Source organism: Quercus lobata, chromosome 12 (assembly GCF_001633185.2).
Source record: "Quercus lobata isolate SW786 chromosome 12, ValleyOak3.0 Primary Assembly, whole genome shotgun sequence".
In the NCBI taxonomy this organism is placed as follows: domain Eukaryota; kingdom Viridiplantae; phylum Streptophyta; class Magnoliopsida; order Fagales; family Fagaceae; genus Quercus; species Quercus lobata.
The window spans coordinates 11,782,790-11,795,410 of NC_044915.1; the positions used below are offsets into that span (position 1 = coordinate 11,782,790).

The 12,621-nt window shown below is 33.1% G+C and overlaps 1 protein-coding gene across 9 annotated transcripts in view; it reads right to left on the bottom strand.

The window, feature by feature from the left end:
* Window positions 1-3,814: 3,814 nt before the first annotated feature.
* Window positions 3,815-12,621, bottom strand: part of LOC115970932 (disease resistance protein RGA2-like) — a 55,873-nt gene continuing 47,066 nt past the window's right edge. Inside the window, exons 2-9 of one of the 9 annotated variants that reach the window (XM_031090562.1) lie at window positions 12,348-12,383; window positions 11,063-11,145; window positions 9,015-9,432; window positions 8,195-8,283; window positions 7,909-8,113; window positions 6,747-6,851; window positions 4,790-4,957; window positions 3,815-4,297 (exon numbers count right to left, since the gene is read on the bottom strand). The gene's annotated coding sequence lies outside the window, so the exon portion shown is untranslated. Of the gene's footprint in view, window positions 4,298-4,789; window positions 4,958-5,305; window positions 6,348-6,746; window positions 6,852-7,908; window positions 8,114-8,194; window positions 8,284-9,014; window positions 9,433-11,062; window positions 11,146-11,434; window positions 11,994-12,098; window positions 12,187-12,347; window positions 12,384-12,621 lie in introns of those variants that run through there. The other 8 variants (XM_031090560.1, XM_031090558.1, XM_031090563.1 and 5 more) reach the window with 8 other exon arrangements.

The following is a 12,621-nucleotide window of genomic DNA, read 5'->3' on the forward strand; positions in this document are numbered from 1 at the left end:
AATCTAATAGTTCTTGTATTTTATTTTCTAGAAATTGCATGTTAATTCAGTGGCTTTTTTTTTTTTTACAAAATAGAATTCTACTCTAACCTAATTTAAGTGTATATGTGTGTGAAACTCCCTCTTGGAGACTTGAACCCCGATCCTTACTCCCCGTACCCCACAAACACTTATATTTGTAGAGTGACCATCGCAACAAAGGTGTGCGGTTGTAATTCAGTGGCTTTATCATGCCGTATGATGTTTGAATGTACCAATAAAATGCTGGCCAAAAAGGCTGAAGCCAACACCATAACTAAGTGTAATTTTGGTTGCATTTATAATGATGGCATTTCCCAACGCATGTTACCATTTATTTCACTGGCTGCAGAATGATACTCATTGTGCAGTTGAATGAATAGGTTTCTCCCTGGGACATCAATTTATCTTGAATGTCATTAGAGTTATGATAAATTGCAATTTGATTGTATATTTCATTCAATATTACTGTATAAAGTTCTTTTATATTCTGTTCCGCAACTTAATGTTCAATTCCTCATTGGTACTAAATGCTTTACATCGGGAAAGTCTGCAAAAAAATGGATGTACTGGGGAAGGAGTTACTAGATTGTTGGGCCCGTTTGTTATTGTTGTTTAAACAACAGTTTTCAGTATTTAAACAATATTATACGTATTTTCACAAACTTTTTCACCCACACATATTTCCAAAAAATACAAATAATGTTACTAAAAATCTCTTAACAAACGGACCCTGATTTTTGACATGATTTCTTCTCCTGGTGTTCCTCAATCCGTTTGAGATGTTATGGAATCCGCAATTCTCAAGAATTAGCAAGCAATAGTATTTTCTACAAAACAAATACAAGGACACCATTTAAAAAATATAAAAAAAAATTAATAGTCCATATGTGTGTATCTTACATGAAAAAGTGAAATCATTTGCTTTGCTACAAGCAAAAGGCTACAATGTTTTTATATTGTTGATTTTTTAATGTCTTAGATATGTGACTCGTACGTTGCTTTAGATTGAATTCTCTCTTTGAGTTTCAAGTTGGTTAGTGATATGAATCAGTAACCCCTTTGCTGAATGGTAGTCATGGGTAAAAAATAAAACTGGAATGCTAATGCTGGTGCAATGCATGAATGATGAATGTCACTTTTCTTATTCTAACGTGCATACAGGCATTGGCAAATGAAATAGCCCTTAAGTGAAGGTGTGATGGTTTGATAGCTGGTGATTGTGAATTCTAATCGTGAACTTCAATAATATTTTCATCACCTATTTTCCTTCATTTTATATACGAGTATCAATTAAAAAAATCCTTTAGCTGGTGCGTGTTGCACTTTCCATTAATAAGTCGCAAGGTAAAACAGTTAGAAAAATGCTATTGATGTAACAATTTTTATAATAGTTGAGTTTGTAGTTTTTTATTTGTTTTTATCTACATTCGCCATTAATATCATTTTATCGTCTATCATTTAGAAATTATCACCTTTGACTGTTGTAAAATATTTTGTAAAAATTTTTACTCGTAGTTATTTAAACATTAAAGTCCCTTTGGAATTAGTATTTTAAAAACAAATAAAATCATAAACTACATAACTTCAAGCCTTCAGCACAAGACAGCTTATAACACAAGAAGGTATAAAGTGTATTGGATAAGTAACCACTCTCTTACATTGGGGTGGGTCTGAAGTGGCTCACCCCTATGTGAGTGAGTGATCATGTACACAATGCACAATGGATATTGATCCAAATGACAATATACCTACCTAATATACAATGGATATGGATTCATATGAATCATAGTTCTAGCGTGTTTGGAAAATATTTAAGAAGTTTCAAATCCAACTATCCTTAAATTCCCTTTTCAGCCCTATGGCATCGGTTTTTTTATTTATTTTTATTTTAATTATAATAAACGACAAAAATAAAATTGAATAATTGATTATTCTCTGTACTTCCAATTTGAAGAATTTTGCTCAAGCTATATTAGCAGATGGTAGAATTTACGGATGAAAAACTCGGTCAATAATTTGATTCCTCGTGTGGTGGCTTCCATTTTTCAACGCTTCTGTGGTTTACTTGCTTCCTTTACTGCTCTACATTTTCAAAACTCCTCCAACAGAGACACAGAAGTATGGATCACATTCTTGGCATTCCATCTTTTATCCTCGTGATCATGAATCTTTCACATTTCTGCCTTTCCAAATTCTCCAGGACATACCAGAAAATTTTAGAATGTCTCCAATCCTAGCTCTTCCCATACATCCCACGCCCAGTCAAACGCTTCTCATTCGACGAGAAGAAAGAAGAGGAGCAATAATGGAATTTGAGTATCTACAAAGAATTTAGATTAATAATTAAATTTACACCGGGAAAATTTTATGGACCAGTAGCTATATTATTAAAAATTTTGGGCAGTCTTTAAATTTCTACAATTCTGCATATGAAATTGCAAATAAATTTCATAAAAAATCTGGATTGAAGAAGATAAAGAAGTTTAAAAAAATAATAAATAAATAAAATTCTATGATTGCTGAAAAAAAATATGCAGAAGAGCATACCCAAGGAAGTGGAACTATGGAAGCATATCACTGTAAAACCAGCACCAATTTAATTCATATTTTGGGACATTAGTAATCGTAGGCTAGTCCAAGCCAATTTGAAATGATCTTCCAACACAATGATACTTCAATATTAGCAAGTCCCACAGCAAGAGCTCGTTTGCCTAGTCTAAACTCCCACTTTATCATCAATGGCAACTCTTATTGATTCTAGCAAACCCTTTTAAATTAATAAACCAAGTAAATCATCTTTTCAATAATTAAAATGTGAAGAAAAGAAATCATATGTAGAATAATTTATTTTTTTAAAAGAAGAAAATAAAAGAAAAAGAAGGGAATCACCAAAAAAAAAAAAAAACCGTTAGGTTCAGTTTATTATTATTATTATTATTATTATTTTGCTTGGAAAATTCATACCTTTGAGAAATTACTAAGTTTTAAAGTTGGGAATTGGTGGAAATTTTGGTTTTGCTTGAATTGGGAAAGGTCATACCTCTGATGCCACTTTGGTACATATGGGACCGTGTCCTTATTATCAATGATCGCTAGCTTTGGATAAATTACAAAGACCAAAATAAGATAAGATTAATATAGGAAATCATAACCTCCAGCTACACAGAAATTAATTATTTATCTGATAAATTTTGAAGTGTTACACTACTGGTTTTTATATTAGAGGCTACAATGTTCAAATTTGAAAAATTATTCTCATAACAAGCACATTAAAGGTTTTTTTTTTTTTTTTTTTGAGAACAAGCACATTACAGTTTAAGATAGAGTTTACATGGATGTATAGCGTAGGAAGAAGGATCAGAAATTGTTGGAAACAATTTAGGACTTTGAAAGAAGTATTCAGTTTTTACTGGTAAATTTATGGCCGAACTGAAATGGGGTTGCTATTTTGAGACCTTAAATTTCACTATTTTGCTGGCATGGGCTCATATCACCAATTTTTAGTGTGCGTGACACATAAAATGTCATCCGTTCTTTTACCAATGCAACAGTTATTAAACTAGTGAATGTCAAAAATAAACCTCCCTCCAACCCCAAGTTACCAACACATGGTGCAACTATTCTCTTATCTTATGAGGAAGAGGGAAAGTTTTTTTTTTTTTTTTTTTTTTTCCTAATAAAAAAAAGAAAGAAAATGAATTTGTTAAAATAATAATTTATATGTAGCCAACCATCGCACTTCTGTTACCATGCATGTCCAAAATGAATGATTACAGAAATAAACATCCACCCCGAATAAATGTCCTATTACACAATATTACGTAAAGACAATTACTATAACAAAGCAAAGAAACAGCAGGAATAAAATGAACAAGGAGTACCGTACATAGTCAACAGTATGCAACAATATACAAAATGAAGTGGAGAAGCATCAAGCAAGAGCTTAACAACCTCAGTTGAAATAGCAAAGTCCACAACAGCAACAACTGGTTTCCAGTATATAATTTAACACAACCTTGCTTCCAAACATGGTAGCAGTCATGAGGGCTGTCTTCCCTTCAAACCCCATCATCTTTGAACCCAATTCTCCTCCCATACCACAAGCTTGCCTCACCAATATCATGCCATTCTTTTCTCCACATCACTTTTGAAACCAATTAAATCATCGAAGTTTGATAATTCAAGAAAAATTGAAAAGATTTTTGCAAACTGTCTTGTTTGTCAAATTCACTGCCCATGATGAAACCTTGTTTCAGAAGGTTTCTACGCGAAATCACTGCACATAGAAATCACACTCTTCTCAGACATTCACAGTCTCTCTCTACAAAGATTGAACCAAGTATAATATTCACAAATGCTATTACTGTTTACTAAAAAAAAAGAGCAAGAGCAAATTAGAAACAAAAAACGCACTCATGTTATTTTTAGATTAATTTCGTTAGGTGAGAACAGATGATTTTTTTTTATTTAAAAAAAAAAATGATTTATGGAAATAAGTCCTACTTATTTAATTGAGACAAAGCCAATACCTAACTATGAATTCAAATGGAAACAAAAAAATTTTACTCTTATACATTTATCTGTATCTATATCATGCAAGTGCATTCTGTAGCTAAATTGAAGTACCTTCTCCCCATTGGAGAACAAGATGGAATGATCTCTAATACACACCACTCATTTGTGTTAATTATAAAGCCAACCAAGAAGAAAGAATTGAATGCATTGCAAGATCATCAATTGAGTAGGGAAAATTGTAATTCATGCTTACATGTTTGTAACATAATGTGCATATCTTGCACTCGAATGCATAGGAAGGAACTCCCATCCATTTATAGAATCTGCCCATGTATAAGCAGCTTCAATTTCTTGGACACAAAATCCATGCCAGTAGCTCCAGCAATTTTCGCTGTAATTTCTTATGTAAAGCTAAAATTACCTACAATAATAAGAGATACCTGTATTAGAGTAAAGATTTTTAATTGAAGACCAAAGCTCAAGTTGATCTCAAAATGGAGGACATTAGAGCATGAGAAAAAATACTGGTGATGAAATAAGAACATATAATAATGAACAAATCTAGGGACATGAGTCTAAATAGACATAACAGCCCAAAGCATTGGAACATAATTACCAAATCCTTACAACATAATGTCTAGAGTGATATAACAGGCCACAGCATAAGAACATATTTGAACAAATGCAGAGACAAAAGTGAAGGACCATTATTCAGGAATCTAGACGCACTACAACTACAATAAATGAGATTTCAAATAGCCTCACTTACTGTGATTCTTCTTCTTCTTCTTCCTCACACACACACACACACACACACTTTGCTCAGCAGAACTTTAGCCAGAACCAGCTACTCCTCAAGCCCAATCTCAAATTTAAAATCCTTAACACTTCTGATTATTATGGCAGAACAAAGCCAGATGCCGTTTAATACCAACTCACATTCTTTTCTTCTAAAACTATAATCACTGTTATGAGATCCAAACTCATTGGGAAAGGCCTATAAATCTTTAATGCAACACAAAATCAAGAAGAAATCTTAAATTTTAGAACTCTAAGGATGACAGGAAAGGAGTCACTTTGGATGGAACCTAAAAGACAATATAACCTTGATTTTGTCATATATATAGTCCTTTGTTCATTACTTTTATAATTTCAACTCTTTGAACCAAGCTACGATTGTAAACTATAAAACCTTGATTTCCCCATGCTTCAATAGTTGACTTGTTGCACAATTACAGAGCCCTATTTTTGAAAAAGCACCAACTCTGATGGATAGGTTCATTCCCTCCAAACTCTAGGTGGGCAATTTTTACTAATTGTCCTCTGTTTCCTGCTGGCACCCTTTCAATTTTTACCAATCCCCATGTGTGTGTGTGTGTTTCAAATATGAAATGGTAAATAAATCATCCAAAACATCAGCAGAAAAATAAACACTATGCAGATGTTGTCGACATTTATGTAAGCAAGATATGGATAATTAAGAGTTTTTAGTGGTTGCACCCCACTGACAATAAGATTCTTGCAATTATTTTGTAGTCGAAACTCCAAAAAGGCCTTCTTGTAATTCCAAGACAATATTCTCTCTCTCTCTTCCTCTTCTTCCGTGTTATCCTTTTTGCATTTGTTCTACAATGTTTCTAAGCACATTTAGCTATTCCTTAAGCCTGATCTCAACCTTTAAATGCTTAAACCTAATCATTATTGCAGTAAGATTCCTGATGTCATTAATGACCAACTCGCAATCTCTTCTTCAAACAGTACAATCTACCCCAAAATCATAGGAAAAGGTCTGTGGATTTGTAGTGCAACACCTAAGCAAGAAGAAATAAGCAAGTTTAGAACACTAAACAGTGGTTCTAGCATACTGAAGGTGTCAAATGCTATAGTGTAATCCTAATAATGCTAAAGCTTATCAAGATAGTACCGTGCCAACTGGTGAAAATATGCCATTGAACTCAAGTGGAAAATAAGAAAGAATAACACAGGAAAGGAGCAGGTTTGTATGTGAGCTAATTCTCCCCCCTTCTATAAATCAATAAGTAAAGCTTTATTACAATAATAAAAAACTTCATGTCTTCATCAAATATACTGTAAACCATAACAATTTTGGCAAACACAGAAGTACTCGAATTATGAACATATGCTTAGCCAAAGAGAGGACGAAAAAAAAAAAAAAAAAAAAAACCCAACTTGGAGAAGAAAAACCACACCAGTGCGATTTTTTTTTTTTTTTCCTCTTCATTGTCATCTATGTATGAAATGGATCCCTTGTCTGGAAGAATCTTACGAACCAACTTGTCAGATGTCAAAAATAGCTGCAGACATACCACATACAAATCTAATATTAACTTAAAATGGAACACAAGAAGTAAAAAAAATTCCAAGATCCCTCAATGACAAACACCTTGATTGTTTGTTCCTCATCAACCATCAATTTACCTCATCTTATATTCAGAACACATGATTTCTCTCACTAATTGGGTTGACCTCCAAAACTTTTTGTGGTATTCATAGTTGTTGAAAAAGATTGATATGACAGGAAAATATTACCAACTTGTAAAAAAAAAAAAAACCCGAGGACAGAACAACACAATAAAATGGACACTACAAATTCTTTCCTTTCTTTTCCTTCCCAATGGATTGATCTTATCCTTCCACTCCTTTAATATAAAACTCACAAACTTAGTAATGTAAGTAGTCTAATCAATGGCACATTCCCCTGTGAGGAGGAAAAAGCTGAAGCTTTCTCCAATGCTCTAGTTAATCAACGGAAACCAATTTCAAAATTCTAGAGGAAAAGGGAAATATCACCACCTTCAATTTGAACCAAAGTTGGATGTTTTTTTCCTGGGCTCTGAATAACTTCTTCTAGAGAACATTGGAGAAAGAAAGTTTTGGTGTTCATTTTTAACTTGCAAAATTATTTTCTCAAGGCAATAATTTTTTCCACTAGGGGAACTCCAGATTTCATGACACTGATGGACATAAAAACAAGAAGTTCATAGAAAACAAGGGACTTGTTTACGATATAATTAAAGCTGGTAACACGTTTCTTTAGTACCATTTGTTTTTCCCCAATTGCAAGCTACTGTTATCTTCATTGCTTTTACGAGGCATTCAATTATAAAATTTTTTAATCAGAAAAATGAATTCCTGTACTCGTGAATAAAAAGCTCCAAAATTATATTATTTTTAACTTATTTTTTCAACAAATATAAAACATCTAATTGTCCAAGGAGGCATTATGATTTAATGATATGCTAACTATCCTTAAGAGGTCAAGACTACAAAAAAAATAAAAAATAAATAAAAATCCATGTTATGTAAGTGGCACATTCCAAACAAGACTTATTAATTAATTCAACCAGATACCTTCATCGCCTTGGGTGCATTGGTCACCACTAATGGCATGCAGTGAGATACCTGGCGTTTCTTGCTCATTTGTTTGCTCTAAATCCATAATGACTTCTCCATCTTCTTCTACAATACATGCCACGATCACAGTGATTTCCCTCTTGCTGTCCTCTTCCCTCTGAGTGCTTCCTAGAAGCAGCAAAGTGTGCTTCTCCATCCTTTCCTGTGGAAGAGAATGCCTCAAGTTTAAATCTCTGTGATTCTCTCAAGCATTTATTGCTGACTTAGTCATGAGAGAACTGACATTTTGTTAAACTACACTCCTTTGTCCATCCTCACACTCTGATACCACTTTGGTACATATAGGAGTGCGTCCTTGCCAGTGTTGGCCGGCTTTCGATAGATTACAAAGATTAAAATAAGATAAGATAAGGTTAATTTGAGAAAATCCTGACCTCCAACTACTCAAAAACTAATCATTTATCTATCTAACAATTATTAAAGAGTTACACAACTGGTTTTTATATTAGAAAAAAGTTAGGACCGTTTGAAAGAATTTAAAGTTTTTGCCCAGTAAATTTTTAGCCGAACTGAAATGGGATTGCTATTTTGATTCCTTAAACTTTGCTATTTTGGCAGCCATGGGTTCATATCACCAATTCTTATTGTCCATGATACATAGATGCCACGTGTTCTTCTATGAATCCATCAGTTATTAAACTAATGAATGTAAAAAATAAATCTATCTCTAACTCTCTAACTCCAAGTTACCATCACATGGTGGACCTTATGTATGACCTCTACAACCCCCCCCCCCCTTCTCTCTTTCCTGCTGCAGCTTCTCTTATCTTGTGAGGAAGAGGGAAAGAGATTATTTTTTATTAAAACAAAAGAAGGAATTTATTAAAAAGTTAATTTTATTTTACCAGTTATTGCACTCCTATCATGCATAGAAATCAAATCCAGACCAATACATGTTCTATTACACAATATTATTTAAATACATTCACTATAGAGAAAAGAAATAACAAGATTAAAATGAACAAGGTGTGTACATAATATACAGTATGCAACAAGACAAAATGAAGTGCAGAAAGCTTCAAGCAAGAGTTTAATAACCTCACCTTAAATAGCAAAGTCCACAGCAGCAACAAAAATGAAGTGCAGAAACCCGTCCAAACCAGAAGCTTGGTTAACATCAATAAAACTGGTTTCCAGAATATAATTCAACACACCCTTGCTTTCAAACATGGTAGCAGTCATGAGGGCTGTCTTCTCTTTAAATCCCATCATCTTTGACCCAATTCTCCTCCTATACAACAAGCTTGCCTCATCAATATCATGACATTCTTCTTCCATAGAACTTTCAAAACCAATTAAACCATCAAAGCCCAATAATTCAAGAAAATTTGAAATGATGTCGCTGTCTTGTTTCTCAAATTCACTGCCCATGATGAAACCTGTTTTACAAGGTTTCTGCTAGGAACCACTGCACTTGTAAATCACATTCTTCTCAGACCTTCACAGTTCACAGGTCTCTCTCTACAAAATTTGTAAAAAATATAAGATTCACAAATGCTGCTCTTGAATTTAGAAAAAGAGCAAAGAGCATATTAGAATGAAAAAATGCACTCATAGAAAATTACACAGAAACACAAAGACAAAGAAAGAGCTCCATTCTGATAAACATCAATAAAATATACTGATAGATAAACAAATATTCAATTGTATGCTATATATTCATAAAACTATCTCCCAAATTCAAACCAATATTATTAGGATCGTAAATGCTAACTAGTGCCCTGAAAACCTTAAGGTGTTCGGAAGAGGCACATCAAAGTCTTTATCCAATGGCAGCAGAGCAAAGCCCCACATCTATATGTGTTGCAGGCGGGCATGAGGGGCTTTGCAATGCACTGGTAGACTTGCATCAGTTGGCTGGGCTGTAAAGCACCGATTCCACAGAATCCCCCACAAGGTCACATTACAACAAACACAACCAAACATTTTATCATTGGTACCAAAGATACACTAAGCATATCAACAAAATCATGAGATTCAAAACATAAATTACATCCTTCTCTTACATTTTCTTAGCAACCAACCAAGATGCTTTAACCATTCATAAATTAAAATGGAAAGCCCCACATCCAATTGCTCTTTTTCCATTCATTAATTCAGTCATTCTCTTTTCTAATTTCTTATATGTTTTAACATAAAAAAGTGATATTTAAAAAAAGAATCATACTCTAAATAACATACCAATCAATCACATGACATCAAATGCAGTAGAGAAATTCAGAAAATAACTTTAAAACTCCCTCACCATCAGAAAAAATAGGAAACCAACAATGTATTTATGCATTCACTTAAAGAAAACACAACGAAGCACAATCCATGTAATGTAAATGCCATGGCAGTAAGATGTTCATAACCTAATAATGAAAAGCACAACCCAAAACCTAAAAGATGGAATTTTAAAGTAGGAAAAAAATTCGATAAAAAAGCTTGACAATTTTAAACTAGAAAGCAAACAAAAAAAACATATTTAACAACATTAAAGCAGAATGAATCAAGTCAAAATAATGTAATGCAGGTGATTGTCACCCCCATTAACCTCGCAGCAGACCCACACCCAACACAAAATCAAATGCTGAAAGCATGGTCTTTTTCACTCACTACATAACACAACAATGCAACATTCTTTCAAAAATCCCGCATGAAATAAATTGATGAGTTACATGAAGCCACTGCAATTGAGTGGTCAGGTTTTCTAGGTCATGGGAGACACAGTGGAAAAGTGAGAGAGAACCAAAAAAGTATGAACATTACCATTAAAGAAGAAATGATTTGTTGAAGGAGAAGTAAAAATTCTTTACTTTTCCTTCTCAACCTTTTTTGGGCAAATTGAGAGGTCATTCCGGTAATGACTTTTTATTTTTTGATTCATAGAGGATCCAAATTCCGTTCCTCAAATGCAACCAAAAAAAAAAAGTTTTTTTTTTTTTTTTTTGCTTTAAAACCTTGATTTCCCTATGCTTCATTAGCTGACTTGTTGCACAATTACAGAACCCTAAAGTTTGAATGAGGACCAATTGGTTTTGCATATGAGATCAACTGAGATGTTTCTCATCATAAGAAAACAGTATAGAATAAACAATTAAGCACATACCTAGGATGTGAGAAGTTTTTACCAATCGTCCCCTGTTCTTGCTAACACCCTTTCAAATGTTTGCTTTGCGCTTCAAAATATCTCTACATATAGAAATAGTAATTAAATTTTCCAAAACATCAGAAGAAAAAAATAAATAAATAAAATAAAACACTATGCAGATGTTTTATGCAAGTTATGGGTAAATAACTAAAAACATCGATACTTAAGAATTTGAAGTGGTTGCACCCTACTGACAATAGGGATTCTAGTAATTATTTTCTAGCTGAAACTCTAAAATGGCCTTCTTTTGATTCTGAGGCAATCTTATCTCCGTCTCTCTCTCTCTCTCTCTCTCTCTCTCTCTCTCTCTCTCTCTCTCTGTTTTATTTATTTTTCTTCCTCTTCTTTTAAATTATCCTTTTTGCATTTGTTCTCCAGAGTTTATAACCATATCCAGTGATTATTTAAGCCCAATCTCAACCTAGATGTCCTTAAACCTAATTATTAGTGCAGTAAGATGACTGGTGTCAGTAGTGACCAACTCGCAATCTCTTCTTCAAACTGTACAATCAAGTTTAGATACACTGAAATCATTGGAAATGGTCTGTGGATTTATATTGCAACACAAAAGCAAGAAGGTACAAGCAAGTTTAGAACTACAGGGACATTAAAAAAGGAAATACTACCTAAAACACACAGCAACAATAATCTTGCCATAGATAGTATGCCCCTCCTTAATTCATTAGTTCAATAATTCAAAATATTTTCTTATGCCCATGTGAACCAAGCTATTATTGTAAACTATAAAATTTTAGTTTTGCCAGTAGACACAATAGGTCAATATTTTTCTTCACAGGCACACCCTTGTTTACCAAGAGAAGGTTGAAACAGGGGTTCTAGCACACTGAAGAAGTAGAAAGCCACAGTTGTAATCCTAATAATGCTACAGCTGATCACACAGGGCAGGAGGAGGTTATTAATAGAAGTACACGGATCAAAAACATATTCTTAGCAACAACACCCAAAAAAAAAAAAAAAAAAACACCGGTGCTACTTTTTTGTCATTATCATCATCCATGTCTGAATCAGCCATTTTTGTCTAGAAGAATTTTGTGTGCCAACTTCTGAAACGTCAAGAATAACTGCAAACATGTCCATAAAATGGAACCCAGCAAGAAAAAAAAAAAGCATATTTTAAATGAAACCCAGAAAAGATTTATATAAAATTTCATATTTTTACGTAAAAACAACTAAAATCAAAACAAATTAAAAAAATGTAGAGTTTTGCTTATATAATACTTACGCTTTCTTCTTCCCATTTGAAATCTTGTTGTTCTTTCTGCAATTTCAGCATCAATCACACATTCAGAAACCCATATAATGAGGCCCAGGCTATATCTAGGAGAAGAAAAAGAAACTGGGGAAAAGGAAAACGTAATGTTCTGTCTTTTTTTTTTTTTTCTTTTTTTTGTGTATAAAAAGAAATTATAGAGTTTTTTAATTTTGGTTTTAAAATGTTGCGTCTGGAATTATAGAAATTATCAAAGAAGTTTTTAAAATTTTAAAAAAAAAAAAAT